The sequence below is a fragment of the Oryzias latipes genome, chromosome 13, assembly GCF_002234675.1.
Source record: "Oryzias latipes chromosome 13, ASM223467v1".
NCBI lineage: Eukaryota > Metazoa > Chordata > Actinopteri > Beloniformes > Adrianichthyidae > Oryzias > Oryzias latipes.
The window spans coordinates 2,585,401-2,611,092 of record NC_019871.2 but is presented as its reverse complement, the minus strand read 5'-3'; the positions used below and the strand labels follow the sequence as shown (position 1 = coordinate 2,611,092).

General features: G+C 40.7%; 1 long non-coding RNA gene and 2 other non-coding genes across 4 annotated transcripts in view; all 3 read left to right on the top strand.

The window, feature by feature from the left end:
- The window catches only part of LOC105358209, a 40,991-nt gene extending 21,994 nt beyond the window's left edge, over positions 1-18,997 (top strand). The window contains exons 7-10 of one of the 2 annotated variants that reach the window (XR_002874482.1): positions 14,972-15,044; positions 15,140-15,603; positions 18,175-18,224; positions 18,808-18,997. This is a non-coding gene — a long non-coding RNA (uncharacterized LOC105358209). The remainder of the gene's footprint in view (positions 1-14,971; positions 15,045-15,139; positions 15,604-18,174; positions 18,225-18,807) is intronic. The other variant, XR_002874483.1, reaches the window with a different exon arrangement.
- Positions 17,547-17,737, top strand: LOC111948535. Its single transcript, XR_002874548.1, has one exon. It is a non-coding gene; the product is annotated as a U2 spliceosomal RNA (small nuclear RNA).
- Positions 18,998-22,886: 3,889 nt separating the features above from the next.
- On the top strand, positions 22,887-23,050 carry LOC111948520. Its single transcript, XR_002874534.1, has one exon. It is a non-coding gene; the product is annotated as a U1 spliceosomal RNA (small nuclear RNA).
- The last annotated feature ends 2,642 nt before the right edge of the window (positions 23,051-25,692 follow it).

Here is a 25,692-nt window from a genome sequence, read left to right as displayed (position 1 = left end):
TTGCATTTTCAAAATGAACCTGTATTTCTTAACTCAAAATGAAAATTAAAAATTAGTCAGGTTTTTCTTCAACACCGCTCATCCTGCCACTTAACCAAAATGATAAAGATGATATTTGGCATTTCATTTTCAAAAAGTTCTATAGAAAATGTGTAGCAAAATTCAATTTGGAATGTCTAATTTAATAATTAAAATGGATTAACAGAAATGCTTTTCATTTTCAAAATGTAACTGCATCAAATGACTCAAAAACAAAATAAAATGCAATCATCCAAAATGCTTTTTCATTTTCTACTTAAAAACACTTATTCTGTGACATAATTACAGCGACAATGCTAAGAGGGGATTGCATTTTCACCTTTTTTGTGCAGAGATTTTGTGACATTTCTTTCCCATGAGGAGCCATTGCTGACAGCAGGAAATGGGAGGATCTTTTCGTTGTTATGAAATGCCCTTTTATGGTCACCGGTGTGCTGGACACCTCTCAAATGATTCATTAGAACAGGGGTCGGGAACCCATGGCTCGCGAGCCATATATGGCTCTTTGATGGTCACATGTGGCTCGCAGACAAATCTTTAATTGTACTATTTTTTTTTTCATTAGACCAGTCCTTCTCGGGCGCGATGCAATGCCAGAGGCGCGGAGTAGTAGCGGTGATTGGAGAGAGAAATCGGCGTCAGCGCTATCAGTTACTTTTATCTATTATTTCACAGAGTTTGTACCAGCCGGAAACCTGTGAATTGCTGTGCCTAAAACTGCGCGCTCCCGTCTCTGAGAAAGAGCGCGCAGTTGCGGGGACGGGATGTGTGAGGGAGAAAGCAGAGGGTGGGGGTGGGGGGACCGGCAGCAGGTGAATCGCGCAGGGATTGTAAAAACGTAAAACCCGCTGCCTGTCACTCACTGCAGCGTGTGAGTGTGTGTTTAACTCCGCGTCTGCATGTGAGCAGTCTTTCTCACATCTACAGAACATTCAGACCTACGATCACGTTTAAAGTCTCAACGCCTGCATGAAGCAGAAACTCACCACGTATCAACCAGACTAGACCATCAGCAAAACTACCACGAGAAATACTCATCATTTATTAGCAACAGCATAACAACGTTATTCAAAAGAATCCACAGACTTATTGTACTTTAAAAATGTTGAAATTACATCAAATGCACACATTCACTTGTATATTTAGTTTTAAACATATTGTCGCGGACTGAGTTTAACTTGGCTGTTGGGCCGCGTTAATATGTATGAGGTTCCATTTGTGCCAAAAATCTGTTTTTGTGTCCACTGTCTATGTCTTTGGTCGTCTCACTTTGTCGTCAGGACTTAGCAACCGTTGCTACTGTCGATAGCTCCGGTCGTTAGCTACTGTCGATAGCTACGGTGTTTGCTACTGTCGATAGCTACTGTCGTTAGCTACGGTGTTTGCTACTGTCGTTAGCTACGACGTTTCCCCGTGTTTTGTCGTTAGATGTTCTCGTTTTTCAAATTTTGCCAAAGTCGTCAGAAAAGTCCTTTGTACGGCCGGTAAATTTTTTCCTGTACTACCACGGAACGAAAAAGAAATGTTTATCAAAGCAGACGTCAGGGTTAACCATGACAACACGTTTTTAAGATGAACTTTATTTTGATATTCCCTCAAACGCGTATTGCCAGAAAGGGTGGGGGTGGGGGGGGGGGCATGCATACAACGCTTGAAACGAAAACAAAGTGGCGCATTACCGCCACCACCTGGTCTGGAGGCGAACTACTTCTATTTAACGCGGAGAATGACACATAATAAATATGAACATTTTACGAAGACTAATTATGAATGTGCTGTGTTCTGATCATGAAAAACGTGGTTGATTTATTAATAATAAAATTACAAACACATTGGTGTTGATTTAATGTATTTGTTCAGAAATAAACCCTCAAGTCATTAGTCCATGGCAATATTTATTTTTTTGCCGCTGAACGATTTACGGGGGCCTTGCAAGGAGGCCTTTAAAATATCTTTGATGAGTTACCTTCTCAAATTTTTGTGGGTCGAGTCACTAATTATGAATATAACAGTCGAAAACTGACTGGTTTTTGAGCTTTTCTTTTTAATCTATTTATGTGACCATGAGATGGCGCACTCGGGACCACATAAGGCTCTTATTAGCCCGTCTGATCCTCGTTTATCCATCAGATTTGTAACAACATATTTTATAAAGATCAGTCATTTTTCAAAATAATTTGAAATAACAGTTTCATCACAAGATTAAATTAAAGCCATACTCTAAATAACTTTAAACGGGAACGTGAAACCGTTGTACGCTGCACCCCCCTTTCTGGCAGTGCGCGTTTGCAGGATTGTCAATAAAGGTTTTTTTTTTTTTTAAAGTGTTTTGTTCCGTGATAATACGGGAAACAATTTATCGACCGTACAAAAGACTTCTCTGACGACCTTTGCAAAATTTGAAATACAGCAAGATCTAAGGACACGACATGGTGAAAGAACGCAGCAAACGACACTAGCAACGGTTGCTAAGGATCTTCCTGACGACACGTGAAACGACGTAGCAGACGACACTAGCAACGGTTGCTAAGGATCTTCCTGACGCCGTAGTTAGACGACATGGGATAAGGACAATGACAAAGATAAAGTTTAAGGATAAAGCAAGCATATACATCACAAAGTTAATACAAAGTAATAATCAAAGAATCATGGACATGCAGAAGATATTGCTTAGTAATACATAGACATGAACCAATGTAAAATGAACTCGTTCAATAGACATAGACAATGAGCCCAAAGCATAGACAGTGGACGCAAAAACACGATCAGTAGACATAGACAATGGACCAAAGACATAACAGTAGACGCAAAAACACATTTTGATATTTTTGGCACAAATGGAACCTCATAAATATGAGGTTCCATATTTATAAATATGAATATGAGGTTCCATTTGTGCCAAAAATATCAAAATGTGTTTTTGCGTCTACTGTTATGTCTTTGGTCCATTGTCTATGTCTACTGATCGTGTTTTTGCGTCCACTGTCTATGCTTTGGGCTCATTGTCTATGTCTATTGAACGAGTTCATTTTACATTGGTTCATGTCTATGTATTACTAAGCAATATCTTCTGCATGCCCATGATTCTTTGATTATTACTTTGTACTAACTTTGTGATGTATATGCTTGCTTTATCCTTAAACTTTATCTTTGTCATTGTCCTTATCCCATGTCGTCTAACTACGGCGTCAGGAAGATCCTTAGCAACCGTTGCTAGTGTCGTTTGCTACGTCGTCTCACCATGTCGTCAGGAAGATCCTTAGCAACCGTTGCTAGTGTCGTCTGCTACGTCGTTTCACGTGTCGTCAGGAAGATCCTTAGCAACCGTTGCTAGTGTCGTTTGCTACGTTCTTTCACCATGTCGTGTCCTTAGATCTTGCTGTATTTCAAATTTTGCAAAGGTCGTCAGAGAAGTCTTTTGTACGGTCGATAAATTGTTTCCCGTATTATCACGGAACAAAACACTTTAAAAAAAAAAAACCTTTATTGACAATCCTGCAAACTCGCACTGCCAGAAAGGGGGGGGGGGGTGCAACGTACAACGGTTTCACGTTCCCGTTTAAAGTTATTTAGAGTATGGCTTTAATTTAATCTTGTGATGAAACTATTATTTCAAATTATTTTGAAAAATGACTGATCTTTATAAAATATGTTGTTACAAATCTGATGGATAAACGAGGATCAGACGGGCTAATAAGAGCCTTATGTGGTCCCGAGTGCGCCATCTCATGGTCACATAAATAGATTTAAAAGAAAAGCTCAAAAACCAGTCAGTTTTCGACTGTTATATTCATAATTAGTGACTCGACCCACTAAAATTTGAGAAGGTAACTCATCAAAGATATTTTAAAGGCCTCCTTGCAAGGCCCCCGTAAATCGTTCAGCAGCAAAAAAATAAATATTGCCATGGACTAATGACTTGAGGGTTTATTTCTGAACAAATACATTAAATCAACACCAATGTGTTTGTAATTTTATTAATAATAAATCAACCACGTTTTTCATGATCAGAACACAGCACATTCATAAATAGTCTTCGTAAAATGTTCATATTTATTATGTGTCATTCTCCGCGTTAAATAGAAGTAGTTCGCCTCCAGATCAGGTGGTGGCGGTAATGCGCCACTTTGTTTTCGTTTCAAGCGTTGTATGCATGCCCCCCCCCCCCCCCTTTCTGGCAATACGCGTTTGAGGGAATATCAAAATAAAGTTCATCTTAAAAACGTGTTGTCATGGTTAACCCTGACGTCTGCTTTGATATACATTTCTTTTTCGTTCCGTGGTAGTACAGGAAAAAATTTACCGGCCTTACAAAGGACTTTTCTGACGACTTTGGCAAAATTTGAAAAACGAGAACATCTAACGACAAAACACGGGGAAACGTTGTAGCTAACGACAGTAGCAAACACCGTAGCTAACGACAGTAGCTATCGACAGCAGCTAACGACCGGAGCTATCGACAGTAGCTAACGACAGTAGCAAACACCGTAGCTATCGACAGTAGCTATCGACAGTAGCTAACGACCGGAGCTATCGACAGTAGCAACGCTTGCTAAGCTTGCTAAGTCCTGACGACAAAGTGAGACGACCAAAGACATAGACAGTGGACACAAAAACAGATTTTTGGCACAAATGGAACCTCATACGTTAAAAGTTCTGGAGTTCAACGAACGCATCAAGCAGAGATCTGATTGGCTCTCAGTTCTGTCGCTCAGCCTGTTGTTAGGTAGTTTGGACCAATGGGGTTCAGCTATGGGCCGAATAAGGGAAATGGGAGGGCTGACGCGGGAGCAGGGGAATATAAAGTTGGTAGAAGCGCTCTCGTCTCAGCGGGAGAGATTCAGGAGTTGCTGAATTAATTGTTGGGCGTTTGTTGCGGTCTGCACTAACCAGAATAAAGAACCTTAAAAGAGGTTGAGTCTCCGTGCCTCAGTGTGGGAAAGGGACACTACATAAATGTATGGCTCTTTCGAAATTACATTTAAAAATATGTGGCGTTTATGGCTCTCTCTGCAAAAAAGGTTCCCGACCCCTGCATTAGACTCATCTGTGGTTGAATGCCTGTTGAGTAGAATTTGTAGTCTTAAGTTTGGCTTTTCTCCTGTGTCACTATGACTGGGGTGAACTCAGTTTTGTAACATGGGCTTGAATTTGTTAGGAAAATATCTTTTTTTGTGTGCAAATTATCATATCTTGTTTGCAATCAGTGACAGACCCTTACAGGTGTATTTTGTAGTCTAGTATTTCACAGAAAATGATGATTCTGAAAGGACACTAAAGGTTTTCTGAAAAATGTAGTGGGGTGTACTCATTTATGCTGAGCACTGTATATAGTTTGGAAGATGATCTTCACCAATTTGCCAAAATAATGCTGATGGCGTGTGCTGGTTTTTGATGACCGAACGACCGTATTCGTGCTTCAACTGCTAACCGCCAGAAGGTTGTAAAACTTTCTGGAAAATACCTTTTGAAGTTTACCTTTCACATCCCAGTCATCCACTTCCTCCAAGGTGACATCAGATGTTTCTTGACATGATATTTCTGAATAGAACCTTTCTGAGAAAATTGATGGCTTGATGCTTCCATGAGTGAGGGCAAGAGCGATCATTTGCCCAAGAAGCCAGAGCTGAAAGACAAATGTGTGAAGAAAAAAGTATGAATTGAAATGTTCCAAAGGTCATGGTAGCGAGACGGCTGCCAACAGACCGTCAGCAGGAAAGTCATCTTTGTTGTAGCAGGACAATAGACACAAAAAACAACTCAAAAGTAATGGCTGATTTTAATTATTTAATTTTCAATAAATTTTAATTTATTGTTACTTTTGAATGTTTCAAGTCATTTCAGTGAGCATTGTGGACTTTCTTTCTTCAACTGAGGGCTACCAACAATTTTGTCCTCCACTGTAGTAATTGATGGTTCACTAAGAAAACATTCTGTTCACCTGGTGTTTTGAAGAGGCTCACTCCACTCTCATCCAGTCCAGCTGGACCTTTCAGCTCCTCTATCGCCTCCTGGATGAGCTGGAAGGTTTCCTGTGGTCCTAGAGTTCCCCTCAAGCACCACGTCCGCGTCTGACAAGGACCTCAAGTAGGAAAGTAAATGTTTTATTACGTTAAATTTGGTAGAAAAGTTCAATTGTGAAACATTACCAATGTGCAAATCAAACACACTCTTAGCTTTTGGGTCGTTTATGGCCACAACACTTACTTGTTCCTTTTCTGAGATGTATTTTCAGAACCTCTTCCTCTGCATGCTGGTGATGTGGGTCAGCGGTGTGTTCAACCATCTCCTCACAGAGCGGTTTGCTTTCTGTGTATCTCCCTCTCCTTCATGCTAAATGTCTCTGGCCTGTCCTTTTGTGCTGCATACTGCCAGTAGAGTTCCCTCATCTCCTGGAAGGTGTGGTCTTCCAATCCTTTCTGGCCATGGATGCTCCTGTCAATGTTGGCCTCAAGGAGAATGGAGACTTGATTTTTGGGTAAAATAGAGCTAAAGGGCTGGACAAATAAAGTAAGAAATTGCTCTACATTCTACTGGCAGCTATTAAGAAAACAAAAATCAGAAAATGGCTTAAACCTGAACAACCAACGACTGGCTTGACGGTACACAAAGAATAAATACAAATTTAACTGATGTTTTTTACACTACTTGGTCTAAATGGACAGAATAAGTAAAGCCTATAAGATGAGACTTTATGTAAAGTGTCACTGAAATGGTCATATATGTTTTGAACAATTCCTGCTCTTTCACATGTTTTTCTATTTTCCTTAAAGACTGAGAAAGCAAGATCATTGTAGTCTATCAATGTACAATTTTTCATGTGCTTTTTCAATAAAAAAAGGATTAAAAGCAGATTTTTAAAAAGAGCAACAATCAGACAAATGTGCACGGATCAAAGGAAAGATGTGAAGGAATCCAGAGGCTTGTGGTGTAAAGTTGGCGTTCAGTACAGTGACAGCTTTTGGGAAGAAACTGTCTCTAGGTCCCAAAACATCACAGCTCTGGAGAGGATCTGCATGGATGAATGGACCAAACCTGCTGAAGAACTTCAGGAGACCTTTGACCTTTGTCATGGAAACATTACAAAGTATTGAGGTGAACTTTAGTTATTGACCAAATCCTTATTTTGTGCCCAGTTTTAAAAATAAAGAATTTCAAAAAGGGATTTTCTGGATTCTGTCTTTACATTCCGTCTCTCAGTTGAAGTGTTTTTGTGGTAAACATTACAGACGAGAAGAACTAATAGCAGGACACCCCCCAAACAGATCAAGAGGAAGATCCACGAGTACAAACGCTGTCGCCTGCAGCTCTTAAGATTTTTTCTGTCTGCTGCTTGGTACCAAGTGGCACGTGGACCGGTAATGGACCGCGGCACTGGACTTTCGTCAGGTCGCTCCACCACCTCAGCCTGTCTGTATTGGAGTGTAGGATGAGGTAGTCTCCACCTACAAATACCTGGATCTGCAGCTGGACAACAAGTTGGACAGGTGTATAAAAAGGGTCAGAGCAGGATGTATTTCATGAGGAGACTGGATAGCTTCAACATCTGCTCTAAGCTTCTACACATCTTCTACCAGTCAGTCATCTCCATCATCCTCTCATATGCTATAGTGTGTTGGATAGGCAGAGCAAAGAAAAATGATCTGAAGAGGCGAAGCAGACTATAGTTGGTGCGAGTCTGGACTCTGGAGACGATGGTGGAGGCAAGACCTAAGTCCAGCCTGAGAGCAGTGATGAGCAGCATGAACCACCCTCTGTCCGTACTCCATGGATGAGGTGTGGAGGAGCAACAAAAGCTTTGGGTCAAATGCTGATTCAGCAAAATCTCTGGGCTTGTTCAGCTGCTGCAGGTTTTCCTTCTGGGACCAAAGCTCAGTGTTTCATCCTCCCAGTAATGACTAAAGCAGACGGAAAACGTTTTCTAGAGGCCTCCAAACGTTTTGGGATCTTCTCAAAGGACTGATGGGAGGTTTCAGGTCCTCCTCCTCCCCAAACCAACCCAGAAACGGCCCATTTTGAAAACATTCAGCCTTTGGACGGATCTGAGATGAATTGAGGAGGAATTCCTCCCGCACTGGACCCCCCCACACAGCAGCGGGAGGCCCTTTGCCGAGTCCGCGCTTCCCTCTTCGGCTAAATTCGGGTTCCCTCGTTCGTGTCTGTCGCTGTTTGCGCGCCTCGTGAATGTGTGACGTTTCACCTGCGTTGCTTTGATGGGGCTGACCCCGCCCACAATAAGAGCAGTAACCATAGCAACAGGAGAACCAAAAGATCACGCAAAAACACCTGACCCGCCGCTTGTCCTAAAGTGGGCGGAGTCAAAACACTCCCGCGGTCATTATTTCTCCACGTAAAGAAAAGCTTCAGTCTGTAGTAAACGTCAATGCAAACACTCATCGCTGCTCCCTGTCACGTGACTGCCTCTTTGCGGGAAAAACGTTTTTTTTTTTATCATTACCTCATCCCACACACGAAACAAAGACGTCATTCTTGTGACGATCTCACAGATTATGTAATTTGACGTCAAATTTGAAGTCATTTCACGTCAATTGACGTCATTGGAAGTCATTGCTAAGGTCCTTTTATAGACCCCAGGAATCAAAGGATAGTCCATCTGACAGAAGCAGAGCCCAACTTTATTGCAAGTGGACACTCAAAGCCGAGACTTCTCAGAGTGACGATAAACCAGTAGAAAGGTTAAAAAAACTTAAGAAAGAACATCAATTTCAAATGGATTCAGCAGACAGGTGTGAAGAAGAAATGCAGAAAGTTTCTACAAACACCACAAGCCCCAAAGAGGAAATCTCTCCTCCATCCAAACCGCGGAGACTACAAGAGATGATCCTGGAAAATAAACGGCTGAAATTTGAGATTAGTGGGTTGAGACAAGAAAACTGTCTTTTGAAAGAAGAAGTGCAGAACCTTCATAAGGAGGCGGCCCAGGAGGAACTTCTGGAAATCAATGACAGAATGGCCTCTGAGCTGCAGACTTTACAGCAGCAAACTGCAGCTCTCAAAAGGGATTTTAAGGAACTGAAAACGGCGCCTCAGAAATTGGATGAAATGAGACAAAATTATCCCTTAATGTTGGAAGAAATCTATCGTTTAGAAGACCTCAAACGTGAATTGCAAAAGGAGATTTCAATCCTGCAAAACCAATCAGGAAACGTTAGAAGCGTGACGCCTCTGTACGAAGACCAAACGTGCCGGCTGAATTTACTGAGAAAGGAAGCAGAGAGCCTTCAACAAACTAAGAAAGCTTTAACCGATTCACTTCAACATCTCAAAGATCTGGATTCTGAATGTGACCTGATCCAAGCAGAAACACAGCAAATTGAGGAAAGAAATGCAGAACTCTCCCTGGAAGTTAAACATCTGCAGGAGGAAATCCAAGGCTTTGGTGACCTCCAGGACCTCCAGGAGAAACTCTGTGCTGTGAAGGAGGCATACCGAAATACAAAGAAAAACAGCTTCTTCTTTAAAGACAAAAAGAAAGAACTCAGGTCTGAGCTCCACCATTTACAGCAGCAAAATACAGTTATTGAGCAGCAGATTGAAAAACTGGACAAAAACATGGAAAAAAATGAGAAAATCAAGAAAAATTACGGCAAACTGTTAAAAAAGAAGCTCCTCTATAAGGAGCAAAAAGAAAGTCTTGAAGGTCAGATCTCAGATTTGAGAGTTCAGGAAGATGATGCGAAACAGCTTCTCATTCTGTATGACCAAGAGACGGCAAAGGCAGATTTACTGCAAGAGGAAATGAGGAGACTCCAAGAAAAAAAGGCAGATTTGATTTACTCTCTTCAAAGTCTAAGAAATCTGGAAAGTGACTTCAACAACATCAAAGCAGAAAATGAGAGATCAAAGAAAACCAATGCAGATCTCTTCTTGGAAGTTACACAACTGCAGGAGGAAATTCAAGACTTTGACAAAGTGCAAGAGGAACCTTCTACTCCAAAGAACGGACCAATCATTCTGCCTTCAGTGTCCATAAACAATTCAGATGATGAAATAGTGTCTGAACCCACAGAAAAAACAGTCCCCCCCGAAGATCTCAGATCTTGTGCAAAATCCTCTCATTCTTCCTTTATAGAGGATCATGAGAACGATAGCCTTGATGGATACATGGGCACTTCAGACCAAGAAGAAGACTGGAATCCCAATGACGGAACTGAAGATCCCAGATCTTCTGGAAACTCCCCCCATTCTTCCTTTATAGTGGATTATGAGAACGATAGATTTGATGAATACATGGGCACTTCAGACCAAGAAGAAGACTGGAATCCCAATGACAGAACTGAAAATCCCAGATCTTCTGTAAACTCCCCCCATTCTTCCTTTATAGTGGATCATGAGAGCAATAGCCTTGATGGATACATGGGCACTTCAGACCAAGAAGAAGACTGGAATCCCAATGACGGAACTGAAGATCCCAGATCTTCTGGAAACTCCCCCCATTCTTCCTTTATAGTGGACCATGAGAGCAATAGCCTTGATGGATACATGGGCACTTCAGACCAAGAAGAAGACTGGAATCCCAATGATGAAACTGAAGGTCCCAGATCTTCTGGAAACTCCCCCCATTCTTCCTTTATAGTGGATCATGAGAGCAATAGCCTTGATGGATACATGGGCACTTCAGACCAAGAAGAAGACTGGAATCCCAATGATGAAACTGAAGATCCCAGATCTGTAAACTCCCCCCATTCCACCTTTCAAGAGGATCATGAGAACAATGGCCTTGATGAATACATGGGCACTTCAGCCCAAGACGAACATTGGGAACCCAATGGAAGAAGACTGTCCAAAGAACAGATTGAGGCTTTTGAAAATCCAGCTTGTTCTTCCTTTGAGAAGATAGATGAGAACGTAGGTTGCTGCGACTTTCAAGAGGCCGTAGACAATAAAGAGGAGACCGAACCGAGGAAAGAAACAGCATCCATGGAAGTTAAGCACGAGGTTCTCGGTTTAAAAGAAGACTTTAAGGTCACTTCAGATGATGAAGATGAGACCAAAGCTGAAAAGGAAGAGGTAGCCATCAAAGATACCAACATTTTTACATTCCAGGGCCTTTGGGCTCCAAAGAGAGGATCTTCCCTTCTTGCTCCAATATCCAACACGGCCACCAAAAAAACCAAACGAAAGAAGGAAAAAGTATCCAAGAAAAAGAACAAGACTTCTTAGAAGCTTCTTATTCTTTGTCTGAGACAGAGGTTTACAGATTAAATGAACAGGCCCAGGATAAAATTATTTGATATTTAATTTTTGTAATGACTTATAGTTATTTATATCTGTCTGTTAAGGTTTATTTATTCATCTCTGTATACATGTCTAGGGTTAGGGTTATGTGGGCAAACACAGGTGGGGCCCACATCTTCTGCCCCCTTTTTAACCATCTGAGGCCCACTTGGCCTTGCAAGCTGAGTTGTGTGTTTGATAAATGTAGTTTGAACATTTTTTAGTTAGTTAGTTTTAATCACCCTACAGACAGAAATGCAGACTTTTTTGTGTTGTTCATACACAAAGTTGTAATCCCTTTCTTATTCTCCTTCTCTTTCCTGAAACTGTTTTTGTATGCTCTGTAGGAGTATATTTCTTTAGCTTTAGAAATTTATTATTTATAATTTATTATTTATTTATTTATTCTATTTTACTATTACTATTTTATTACTATTACTATTTTACTATTTTACTACTAATTTTTTTATTTTATGTTATTTAATTTATTTTGTTGTGAATTTTGAAAGTAAAGAAAGAAACTGGTCTATAGTTAGTGAACATTTGGTCAGAAACTAAAAAAAACGGGCGGCACGCTGATGTGTTGGTCAACTGTTTCCTCACATTCTCGTGCTTGTGTGGGTTTTCTCTGAGAGCTTCAGTTCCCCCCACCTGATCCAAAATTAAAGTTAGATTTTCTTTAAGAAATTCACTAAAACTGCAAAAGCTATGATTGGTCTGTAGTCTCTAAACACAGGTGTCAAACTCCAGGCTTTGAGGGCCGGTGTCCTACATGTTTCCAACCACCCTGCTACTGTAGCTTGTTATCGGAAAAAAACTCCTGATCCAGGCAGTCAGCTGCAGAAAAGTCAGAGTTTCTGAAAAACCAGCCCTCAAGGCTGAAATCTGACACCCCTACTCTAAAAGCTTTCACGTTGTTGGTTATTAGATGAACGGCTGTATTTGGTAGTTAGTAAACATTTGTTCAGAAACTAAAAAAACGGGCGGCACGCTGATGTGTTGGTCAACTGTTTCCTCACATTCTCGTGCTTGTGTGGGTTTTCTCTGAGAGCTTCAGTTCCCCCCACCTGATCCAAAACTCAAGTTAGATTTTCTATAAGAAATTCACTAAAACTGCAAAAGCTATGATTGGTCTGTAGTCTTTAAACACAGGTGTCAAACTCCAGGCTTTGAGGGCCGGTGTCCTACATGTTTCCAACCACCCTGCTACTGTAGCTTGTTATCGGAAAAAAACTCCTGATCCAGGCAGTCAGCTGCAGAAAAGGCAGAGTTTCTGAAAAACCAGCCCTCAAGGCTGAAATCTGACACCCCTACTCTAAAAGCTTTCACGTTGTTGGTTATTAGATGAACGGCTGTATTTGGTAGTTAGTAAACATTTGGTCAGAAACTAAAAAAAACGGGCGGCACGCTGATGTGTTGGTCAACTGTTTCCTCACATTCTCGTGCTTGTGTGGGTTTTCTCTGAGAGCTTCAGTTCCCCCCACCTGATCCAAAACTCAAGTTAGATTTTTCTTTAGGATTCTTAAATGAAACTGCAAAAGCAATGACCGGACTGTAGTGTCTAAAAGCTTTTCCGTCGTTGGTTATTAGATGAACGGCTGTATTTGGTAGTTTGTGGTCGTCTTCAGATTTGGGGACAGTTTACAATAATTTCAGAAGTACCAGTAACATTGTTTTTAAACCACACATTGATCACAGCCCACTTTCTTTTAGAGCCCTATACCAATTCTGGTCATGTCAGAGTGTGTCACAAATTAAAATCTAAGAAGACCAATAACTCAATCCAAAATGTAATGTAAAGTAATCCAAAAGTAAATGTAAAGTACTTCCAATCGTTATAGTTCTGTTCATTTTAAACACCTGACTTAACAAATCATCTCAACTGTTCTTAAAAACGGCTAATGAAGGTGACCAACAGACAGTCGGGTTGGAATAGAAAACAATTACCAGTAGAACATATTTCAATTCCAGTCATGAGTCGATGCATCAGTTATAAGCTACCAACCAAAGTACAGACAGAAAAATGTTTGGTAGTGCTGAGCCAAAGTTTCTGCAGCTCAGAAATAAATCCAGAGTCAGTTCCAATAGATTAGAGTGACTGGTTCAAATCTAAACAATTAGCTTCCACTCAACCTCAGACGGTTTCACTTTAATGGAGGAGTTGAGAAAAAACATAAACATGTAAAATAACATTTTCTGTACTTAACTTAGAAATGATTCCTACAAATGTTGTTTAAAGTCAAACAATGGTCATTCATAGCCGTTCATAGTAATGCAACCACAGGGGGGCACAATTCAGTGCTTTCATGTGCCGGTCCCAAGTCCGGGTAAATGCAGAGGGTTTTTTCTGACATCAAAGCAACGCCAAATCCAATCTGTCAACCGCCAACAGAACTTTCCCATCGAATCACATGACTCAGATTCACCTCTTAAAAGCAAAGCTTTGGCTCCAGTGTTGACGTTCTTTGAATTCACTTGAGTCGGCTAATCAGCAACAGCAGCTGGTCAGGGAGAGTTGGAAAACAGGCGGGATTGTGGCTCTGGAGGACCAGGGGTGGCCAGCCCTGGTTGAGGCAACTAACACAGTTCTGAAGCAGAGAACAGTAGCTTTCTGTTGATATTGAACACTTTACAGTAGTAAAAACACCAAAACCAGCTGCCTTCAACCAAGAAAAGAAGCTTTGCTGTTTTACTAACGTTAGGCGTTGCATTTTCTAAAGTAACGTGTTGCACTTACTAACTGTATCAGGAGAAATGTCACTTTGTAAATTGATTCCACTTGTGTGCACCAGCTGCTCACCTGCAGTCGGCTTATAAAGCTCCTCTGCAGGACTCAGTGCACGGCCAGAGAGCACTGAACCTACCCGGCTCCCGTTAGCCGGGTAGGTTCAGTGCTCTCCCTCAAGTTTTCCTGCTTTTTGGCCATCCCTAACCTGAGAACGTGTTGATTATATCACAGTTTTTTTTTGTGTATCGTCAGATCGGATTGTCATCAAATTTGGCCAAAGTCGTCAGAAAAGTCCTTTGTATGGCAGGTAAATTGTTTCCTGTTCAACCACAGAACGAAAAAATATGTTTGTTAAACATAGTTGAAAAGAAACACAAACAGCTAATGACAAAGTACAGGAAACAATTTATCGGCCGTACAAAGGACTTTTCTGAAGACTTTAGCCAAATTTGACAAACGACAAGATGTGAAAACACGACGTACCTAACGACACTAGCAACGGTATCTAAGGATTTTCCTGATGATGTAGAAAGACGACATGGAAAAACAATAATAACAAATATAAATGCAAAGTTTTTATCACAAAACAAACACAAAGTAATAATCAAAGAAGCATGGGCACGCAGAAGATATTGCTTAGTAGTATATAGAAATGAACCAATGTTCAATAAACCCGTTCAGCATACATAGATGGTGGACGCAAAAACACATTTACATAGTTTTGGCACAAACGGAACCTCATAGGAGAAGACTGGGTTGTTGAAAATGAAAAAGCATTTTGGCTGATTGATTTTTATTTATGATCCAATTGATGCAGTTACATTGTGAAAAGGAAAAAGCCTTTCCATTGTAGACTTTTATTTTGAAATATGAGACACAAATCCTTCCATAGGACTTTGTCTAAAATAGATGATGTATTTCTAGCAGGTGGAGTTACATCTGTAATCACTGCAGTTCTCTTTTTAGATCAGAAAAAGCCCGCCCTCTGCCTCCACACTGCGCTCCTGCCAGAGTGCCACCGAGCAATGCTGCTCCTCAGGTACACCTGATGACGGACATGTGGCCCTGTGTGGTGATGGGTTTTTCTGAAATGTCATTTTTAAATATTTCATGTGGTGCTTCTGTGCATGACAGAGTGTTCGAGCTGGAATCATGTGTGGCAGCACTTTGTGGAAACCCTCCAGGCTGTTGCTTCCTCTGAGACCTTCCTAGTAAGCCACAGCCACACCGTTGACCATCAATTCTTGACAAACAGGAGGACTTATGTGTTTGGAATCAGTGTGTGTGTTTCTCTTCATTGGTACCAAATGTTAAACTTTGATCAATGTCCTAATTGATTGTTTACTGAGAGGTTTTTATTTAGTCCAGCTGGATCTTTTACCTCCTCTATTGCCACCTGGAGGAGCTGGAAGGTTTCCTGCAGCCCGAGTGTTGACCTCTGCACGATGCTTCAGCTGCTCCCCTTGACGAGCAGATCCAGGTCACGAGAAGATCCTCTGCTAGATCCTTTAGATCCTCTTCAGCGTGACACTCGTGGACCTGTCACCAAACCTTCACCATGGTGTTCCCATCTGTTCTGTCCTGCAGAAGTCTTAACAGTGAGTCATCAAAGGATTCTTTTCAAAACCATTCAGATACTGTTTAGCCCCCTCACTCACAGGTAAGAACACCTGGAAACATGGCTTAAAGGGCCTCGCTGAGCTGGGACAGAACTGCACAATCCCATGCAGGCCAGCGGGCCATTGTGCTGCCCTCTTTGTTTCTGGCTGCCTTTGGATCATGGTGCAAAACACAGAACCTGCAAACCAAATAACTAAAAACTAAATTTAAAAATGAAATGATTTTAGGATGCAGCTGTTTTCAACTGCATTTTTGCACAATTAAAAATGGTTAAAAGCAAAGTAATAAACATTTTTCCAACAAATAAAAATTGAAATGTTTTTGAAGATGTTTGAACTGGATGTTTTCAAAGAGGTTGAACTTCTGGGAAATAAGCTGCTGTTTGTTGGACAGAATAACAAATGTTTGAACTTTTGACAAATACAAACACTAAAAAACGGCGTCAGGTAAAACAACCAAACTTCATAGAGCAGAAAAGCAGATCCTCATCCATTTATGCATAAATATCAACAGAGAACCCAGTTCTAAACCATAAACTGATGGAACAAACATGAACAACTCTGGAACAGAGGACCAACACATTGAAACATAAAAAGGTTTAAATGGGGTGAAAAGGCTTTTTCAGGGGGCAAACATTTTCTCTTGTTTAAAAAAAAAAGTTCAGCTACCTGTTTGTTTACAATGGTAGTCATCAAAAAAAAATCATAAAATAGTAAAACGTTCAATTCGCCTGCATGTATTTCCACGTGGTTCTTCAAGCAGCTCCTTATAAAGTCTTCTACATGGAAATAGTTTTATGTAAGTATAGTTTTAGTAATTATAGGTAATAATTTGTTACTCTAGAAACGTGTTTAGAGAGCTAAAGTGTGACGCAGCTAATTTGTTTTTTATATATATATTTTCAGACTGATTAAAAAGGTTAAAATCCTTGATGAAAAGGGTTAAAATCAACTGTTTTAAATAAAAATGTTTTAGCCGAAATCTAGTTTTTGAGACAAAAATACCAGCAGGACATAAAGCAACACTTTTCCAAACTTGAATAGTAATTTTTTGTTAACTGGTAATAGATGAAGCTGGCACCTGTAAGGGCACTTCTCTGCAGTCTGCGCATGTGCGGCTTAATACGCTCGTCTTTTCGAGTCGCGTGGATTTTAACTTTTCGCAGATGTCGACACGGTTAAATGGGTAAAGTACGTCTGTTTTCTTCCAAGCTTTCTTCTAACGTTTCTATTTTGGTGTAAAGCGTATTAATTATGTGAATAAATAAATATGAGATGTTTATAGATTTAACGACGTACAGACGTCTACTAATGGTACTATTTGCTGGTTATTTTGTCAAGTTAAAAGTTATTGTCGAGCTTTGAGTTGTCCTCAACAGTCACACACATTTAAAATTGTAGGTTTTTGTCTTTAAAACAACCCACTTAAATTGGTCTTTTGCGGGTGGATTTCAGACTGACCAGAAAAGAGGCTGTATTTCCACTTGTTTTCGATAGAGGGCGCTGTGGGCTTTACATTTGTTAGGTGTCAGGTCACATCAAAATGACATTATTTTAGTAGCAAGCATCGATTTAATGTTGTTAATTACACAGAAGAGATTCTGTTGATGTGGGAGTCAAATACATGATATGAATATTTATAAAGACGTTCTTAAAATGGTTGTTTTATGTTGATGTTGCTGCTCGTCTTCCAATAGGACTAGATCATACCACATGTCCCGGAAGTAACACGGAGGCTTCTTTATCGTCTTTAGTTTTTCCAAATTTTCATGATTTTCATTTATCTATTCCTGTTATACGATTGATGTTATTCATTGCCATGAGTTATAGAAAGATGGAGTGTTTTTATTTAGTCACTTTAGAACCTTGAGGTAGATTTGTAGAAAGCAGAATCAGGTTCTTTCCTTTGAGTTGTGGTCGGTATCGCTTCTCGGCCTTTTGGCTAAGATCAAGTGTAGTATCTGTTCTTATCAGTTTAATATCTGATACGTCCCCTACCAGGGGACCATATATTAAATTGATTTTTGGAACAGGGAGATGGAATAGGGGCTTGCTCCGTCCACTCCACGCATCGACCTGGTATTGCAGTATCTCTAGGAACGGTGCACCCCCCTTCTCTCTGTGAATGATAAATTCTTAAATTTGAAGTATCAATGTCTAAGAAGATTCTCTGGTTAAGAGTTTTCATTATGATATACTGGAATCAATATATTAGGTTTCACACAGAAATTATAATTATCTATGTGTGTCAGCGTCTTGAGCACCAGTGTTATTGTATGTTTGCTAGATTTAAATGAACACATCCCAGGTGTTCTTCCTTCTTCCCAATAATATCCTGTTGTGTTCTTATAGAATGCTTGAGATTGTGTTCTTTGATGATTTAAAAGTTATAAATTCAGTTCGGTTGCATTATTGGACAATTCAATAGGAAAAGAACTTTCCTATTACATTACAGTGTGTGTGTGGCAGACTTTGATGACATGTTTGAAGATTGCTGACCAAATGGAGAATGCACTCCCTTGTGATTTTCCTTTTCTTCGTCTTTTTTAGGGCACTCGAGCATTGGTGGTTCAGGGGAACAATTCTGGCCTGCCACGCAGGTTCGATTCCCAGCCTTTGCAATGAAGCCTTTTTCTCTTTTCCTCTCAACCCTAAAACGCTCTCAAAAAGTCAAATTTCCATTTTACAAGATGATCAGATAAATTGTCATGCAATTATTACAGAATGACAGAATTCTAATAGAAATCTCAGCATGAAGCCGAGTTGTCTCTGGTGTGATTGGTTCGTGTGTCCAGCTGCTAACAGAAAGATAGGAGCTCAACCAGAGAAGATCTGTTCTAAAATCCTCTCTTCCTTGGATCTGCATTACTTTCTTTTATTCACAGGATTCTTTCAAGCCAATAATTGTATGTTTTTAAGATTTAAGAAGTTCCTAATTATTGTATGAAAAATAAATGCCTCAAAAATATTTATGGGGACCATTTTGTTAATAAAGAGCAATTAAATCTAATGAAGTAGCAACTATTACAATTTAACAAAATGGTGAGGAATGGTAAGGAATTTCAGAACTGCAGTAATTTACACACATCAGAAAAAGTAAGATGCAATCTTTTGAAAACATCTTGCATTTAAAAATGATCAAACTGAATTTGTAATTTAATCTTGTTTGTTTTTCTTCCTCAGATGTTTTAAAAACCCAAGCTTGAGAGTGAAACATCTGATCACTGTCCAGAGGAATCAACGGCCATCCTGATGATGCTGCGCGGTGTGAGTCTCCTGCCATCCATCTAAATTCATCTTTACCTGGTGAGCAGTAGCGGTTCTAGGCACGGGCCGTCCGGGCGGTGGCCTGGGGCGGAAAACTGAAGGGGGGCGGCACCGAGGACAGATCCTCATGGGAGGACAAACCCCTGCATGGGATGTACCACCGGACCATAACTGAAGTGGCTGATATCAAGAAGTCCTACCAATGGCTAGAAAGGGCTGGCCTACAGGACAGCACCGAAGCGCTCATCCTGGCAGCTCAGGAACAAGCCCTGAGCACCAGAGCGATAGAGGCTCAGATCTACCACACCAGACAAGACCCAAGGTGTAGGCTGTGCAAAGAGGCCCCTGAAACAATCCAGCACATAACTGCAGGATGTAAGATGCTGGCAGGTAAAGCATACATGGAGCGCCACAATCAAGTGGCTGGAATAATATACAGGAACATGTGTGCAGAATATGAACTGGAAACCCCAAGGTCAAAATGGGAAACACCTCCGAAGGTGGTAGAGAATGAGAGGGCAAAGATCCTGTGGGACTTCCAGATCCAGACTGATAGGATGGTAATGGCAAACCAACCAGACATTGTAGTGGTGGATAAAGAACAGAGGAAAGCCGTTGTGGTGGATGTGGCAGTGCCAAGCGATGGGAACATCAGGAAGAAGGAACATGAGAAACTGGAGAAATACCAGGGACTCTGAAAAGAACTGGAGAAAGCCTGGAAAGTGAAGGTGACAGTGGTGCCTGTGGTAATTGGAGCACTCGGGGCAGTAACCCCCAAGCTGGAGGAGTGGCTACAACAGATACCTGGAAAGACCTCAGACCTCTCAGTCCAGAAAAGCGCAGTGCTAGGAACAGCTAAGATACTGCGCAGGACCCTCAAGCTCCCAGGCCTCTGGTAGAGGACCCGAGCTTGGAGGAGAAACCACCCGCGGAGGGTGAGAGGGGCGTTTTTTTTTTTTTATATATATATATGCATCACAAGGAAAATAGAAATAAGATCAGAAACTCGTGTGTTTACTTTGTTCTTTTTTCCAAGCAGAAACTCTTTCTTTTGCTGATGATGCAGCCGTGTTACTGTTTTGATGGACGTATAATCTTCATACGCCGTCATTTAAATCTCAGACTCCGTCTCACTGAAGTATAGTATGAGGTTCCATTTGTGCCAAAAATATCAAAATGTGTTTTTGCGTCCACTTTTATGTCTTTGGTCCATTGTCTTTGTCTATTGATCGTGTTTTTGCGTCCACTGTCTATGCTTTGGGCTCATTGTCTATGTCTATTGAACAAGTTCATTTTACATTGGTTCATGTCTATGTACTACTAAGCAATATCTTCTGCATGCCCATGATTCTTTGATTATTACTTTGAATTTACTTTGTGATGTATATGCTTGCTCCATGCTTAAACTTTGCATTTGTCTTTGTCATTGTCATTGTCCTTATCCCATGTCGTCTAACTACGGCGTCAGGAAAGTCCTTAGCAACAGTTGCTAGTGTCGTTTGCTACGTCGTTTCACGTGTCGTCAGGAAAATCCTTAGCAACCGTTGCTAGTGTCGTTTGCTACGTCGTCTCACCATGTCGTGTCCTTAGATCTTGTTGTATTTCAAATTTTGCAAAAGTTGTCAGAGAAGTCCTTTGTACGGTTGGTAAATTGTTTCCTGTATTATCACAGAACGAAACATGTTTAAAACATGTTAAAAAAACTTTATTGATAATCCTGCAAACGCGCATTGCCAGAAAGGGGGGGGTGCATGCGTACAACGGTTTCGCGTTCCCGTTTAAAGTTATTTAGTTTTAAGTTATTTAGAATATGGCTTCAATTCAATCTTGTAATGAAACTATTATTTAAAAGTCTTTTGAAAAGTAACTGATCTTTATTCAACATGTTGTTACAAATCTGATGGATAAACGAGGAGCAGAGGCGCCCAAAAGAGCCTTATAGTGGTCCAGAGAGCGCCACCTCATGCTCAAATAAATACATAACAGATTGAAAAGAAAAGATCAAAATCCATTCAAAGATTTTGGGCCGTCTGCTCCTCGTTTATCCACCCGATTTGTGACAGCATGTTTGATAAAGATCAGCTGTTTTTTAAAAGACTTAAATAGTAGTTTCATCTCCAGATTTAATTGAAGATAGACTCTAAATAACTTTAAAAAATTGGCAAGAGAGTCGCTTCGGGAACGAGAAAGCGTTGTATGCATGCGCCACCCCCCCCTTTCTGGCATTGCGCGTTTGAGGGAATATCAATAAAGTTCATCTTAAAAAAGTGTTTGTCATGGTTAACCCTAGCGCCGGCTTAAATAAACATTTCTTTTTTTCATTCCGCGGTAGTACAGGAAACAATTTACCGGCCGTACAAAGGATTTTTTCTGACGACTTTGGCAAAATTTGAAAAACGACAAGATCTATGATCTAACGACAAGACACGGGGAAACGTTGTAGCTAACGACAGTAGCAAACGTCGTAGCTAACGACAGTAGCAACGGTTGCTAAGGAGACGACAGGGTGTATAACAAAGACAAATGCAAAGTTTTACACATAACGCATGAACCAATGTTCAATGAACTCGGTCAGTAGACATAGACAATGGACCAAAGACATAGACAGTGGACACAAAAACAGATTTTTGGCACAAACGGAACCTCATAGTATAGCTCTCTCTTTTTTCTCCACACGTTTCCATGGTGACTCTTGAAATCGGTGATCCATTGAGAATGTCTTTATGTACCTGCTGTGCACGAGCATTAACCCAGGGTTACCAAGTGGAGCGTAATTACGCTAACTCATATCCGGTCTTTGGGAACCGACATACCCAGAGTAAGCAAGTTCAGGCGGATTTCAGCCAGAGTTCAGGCTTAAAGTCAGGTTAGTTTAAACACGCTTCCTGGAATACCCCCCTGAACAGCAGTGAAGTGATTATGAGCGGATTCTGCAGCGGAGGAAAATAATTCTGATACCTGCTTTGCAACGATGTCCAGTGCTTTACAAGTGCTGCATATCGGTACAAGGTGGATAATTACTAACCTACTTTTTAAGCTACTTTTTCTTTAACAGAAAAATATTTTTCAGCTTTGTTTGACTTTGCTTCAGACACTGCAGGCGTTTGTAGATCTAACTAATGATTATACATCCAAAGTAATGATATATTAGAATAGTGAACATGCTAAAAAAGTCAGTCTGAAACTGATCCAGTATTTGCACAGGAACACTACATTTTCATGGTGTTATTGTTTTGTCAAATTTTACTAAAAATTAGTTTGATGACCAGTTTTTACTTCACTGCAATAATTGTAGTTTTTGTTGTCCACTAGAGGACGCCAAGGTGACTGTTTTTTTTTATTCACAGATCTGCCAAACCAAATGTGCAGATCTGTGAAAGTTCATACATGGTGATGATCCCTGAGGGGATATGGCGAAAGGATAAATATTTAGGTAACTCACCAGACTCAAGATGTTGGAAAAACTTGGTTTTGTTTTGAGCTTTGATGATAAAACTGTTTACATTTGTAGTTCACATTCCAGACCAGTAGGGGGCAGCAGCAGAGCTCTGATGTTCCAGTCAGCAGGACACAAAAGAAGAGGAAGTTGTTTAGCGTTAGCAGGGAAAAACGTCTGTTTTGTATGTTTTCATTGATTTTAGTAGCATTTTTGTTGTTCATATGATTCAAACAGTCTGGGGTTTTTTCAATCACCCCATTTTCTGTTTTTTTAACTCTCTGAAAATCGCCTAAATGAGAATAAATGAATGGAACTTTGTGGTCATCAGTTAGCTTACATGGTTCAGACACAGCAGTGCATCATGGGAATCGTTATTCCAAGGCTCAATCAGTGTTAAATACGTTAGTGTTTGTGTACAGATGTGTTTGTGTAGCACAGTGTTGAATGTGAGTCATGCAGTGTGTGGTTGTTTGTGTGTGTGTGTGAAGTTTGTAATGACCTTAAAGCTGCACAGTGTGTGTGTGAAAGTGGTGTGTGAGTGTGACATGAACAACTCATACTTACCTGGCAGGGGAGATACCATGATCATGAAGGTGGTTCACCCAAGGTGAGGCTCAGCCATTGCACTGAGGCTGTGCTGACCTTTGCGAATTCCCCAAATGTGGGAATCTCGACTGCATAATTTCTGGTAGTGGGGGACTGCGTCCGCGCTCTCCCCTGATTATGTGTTCAAAGAAAAACTATACAGTAAAGTGTTGCTGAAACTGCATGAATGACCAGGATGACCTCTTATCTTTGGGTCCTGATGAGAAAAGTCAATGAGTTAGATTCATGCAATTATTCAGTCCTATTAAGAATCTGACCTTGAATTAGTACTGAGTGACAGATTGATGTCATTGCAATGTATTTTCCTGGTTTAGTATCAGCTGATAACTATGGTATATCAAGGTATAATTCAATTAACTGCATTTATCAAACCTGAAATCTCTGTGGCTCCTAAGAGAAATGTGTAATCATCAGCAGGTTGTTTTAGTTTGGAAGAATTTCTCTAGCATAATTAGAAATAAGTCAATACCAGGAATGCTTTTGCATTTTCAAAATGAACCTGTATTTCTTGACTCAAAATGAAACTAAAAAATCAGTCAAACCGCTTTTCTTCAACACGGCTCATCCTGCCACTTAACCAAAATGATAAAGAAGATATTTGGCATAGGGTTGGGCGATGTCCCTTAAATTGGCCGTTGACGATGTTTGCTGTCAACCATCGGGATGGACGATGACATCGTTGGGGGGGGGATTTTTACATTTTTCGTTCTTATATAACTGCTATTCGTTTTTTTGCTTTTTTCATTTTATTTTCCAACTAATGACTAATCCGCGATGATCCAGTATAAACTGAGGGAAGTGACTTTAACAAAAAAAGTAACAAACAAAATAGAAAAGAAGTAGTCCGCTCCCGTGGACCGGCGGAGCGTGGACTTACAGCTTTGTGTTTGAGGGGAAGGGGGGGGGGGTGCTTTGTTACATGAGCGCTATGTGTGGGAGATTTAAGACTGCGATCCGTCCCGCAGCTCTAGGGGTACAAGCAACCGAACTCAGAACCGGGTCTAAAAGTGTGTGTCTGAGCACAGCTCGGATCGTCGGCACACACAGCGGTTTGAGCTTCAAAGCAGAAATGTCGCTCAGTCCTTAGAAAACATTCAAACAATCACGCGGATTTGTGTTTCCAGTCGTGTCCCGACTAAATAAAGGCTGATGTTATTCTTACATGTTTACGTGCAGCCAGCAAGCAGCACCTTCTTCCACTTTCGGCTTCTCCCATCAGGGGTTGCCACAGCGAACGAGTCGCATGGTAAATTTGGCAATGTTTTACGCCGGATGCCCTTCCTGACGCAACCTTCTCAAACCGGGCTTGGAACCGGCAGAGGTAGAGAAGGGAACAGGGAGGAGCCTGGAGTCGAACCCGGGTTTCACGGACGGAAGGCGCCGCAAACCAGCACGAGCTAAACCGGCTCCAGCAAGCAGCACCACCCAAAGCTAATGTTGTTAGCCCGTGTTAGCATACTGCTAATCATGGCTTCGTTCAGAAAAAGCACTGACCACACGAATTAAAATTCAAATGATGAGCGAACAGGTGTTTCATAATAACCGTAACATTATTAAAAGCACGTTTAGAAGATCATCTCGTATTTTACCGAGCTGACATGTCAATGTATATAGCCGCTCGGCGCTGTTTAACATTGTTTTGTATTGAATTGTTACATTCAATAAAGTTTGAAAAAAAAAAGCCGCTCGGCGGAATTTATATCCTTCCGTTTTCAAACCCTACTGCGCATGTGCGAATGATTTATTCCGACGGAAAGTGTGACCTTAGTGAACGTTTTTATATTCTGAAAACATTTTTCTGGGCCCATGTACACGGTTGGATTCTAATCCGACCATTGATCCCATCAAGATATTTTGTACATGTAACCGCGGCTTATGGTGTCGACGCGCAACGTGGCGGGGGCGTGGCATCACGATTGTGGTCTCTCCATCGGGATGTCAGTCACCCATCACGATGGACGATGATATCGTCCATCGGCACAACCCTAATTTGGCATTTCATTTTCAAAAAGTTCTATAGACAATGTGTAGCAAAATTCAATTTGGAATGTCTAATTTAACAATTAAAATTGATTAACAGAAATGCTATTTCATTTTCACAATGTAACTGCATCAAATGACTCAAAAACAAAATAAAATGTAATCCACCAAAATGCTTTTTCATTTTCTACTTAAAAACACTTATTCTGTGACATAATTACAGCGACAATGCTAAGAGGGGATCGCATTTTCACCTTTTTTGTGCAAAGAAATGATTTCCTTTCTCAGATTTTGTGACATTTCTTTCCCATGAGGAGCCATTGCTGACAGCAGGAAATGGGAGGATCTTTTCGTTGTTATGAAATGCCCTTTTATGGTCACCTGTGTGCTGGACACCTCTCAAATGATTCATTAGACCAGTGTTTTTCAACCAGTGTGCCGCGGCACACTAGTGTGCCGTGGGAGATGGTCAAGTGTGCCGTGAGAAATTGCCCTCATTAACTGATCTAAAAGCAATTACCATCTCCAGGAAATCAGCTCTTTGTTCATCCAAACAGGCCCTGATAAAACACTGAGAAGTTAAGAATATGAAATGTCATAAAATTATTTTTTCTTTGTGTTTATATGATTCTATTAAAGACATTTTGATAAGAATAACGGGATACCGCGATTTAGCTGCAGCTATAACTGTGTAAGGAAAAGTCCCGCCCCTTTAACTGTCTCCACCAATCATTCTTGAAGGCTTAATCACATGTCATCAGTCTGACCAATCAGTA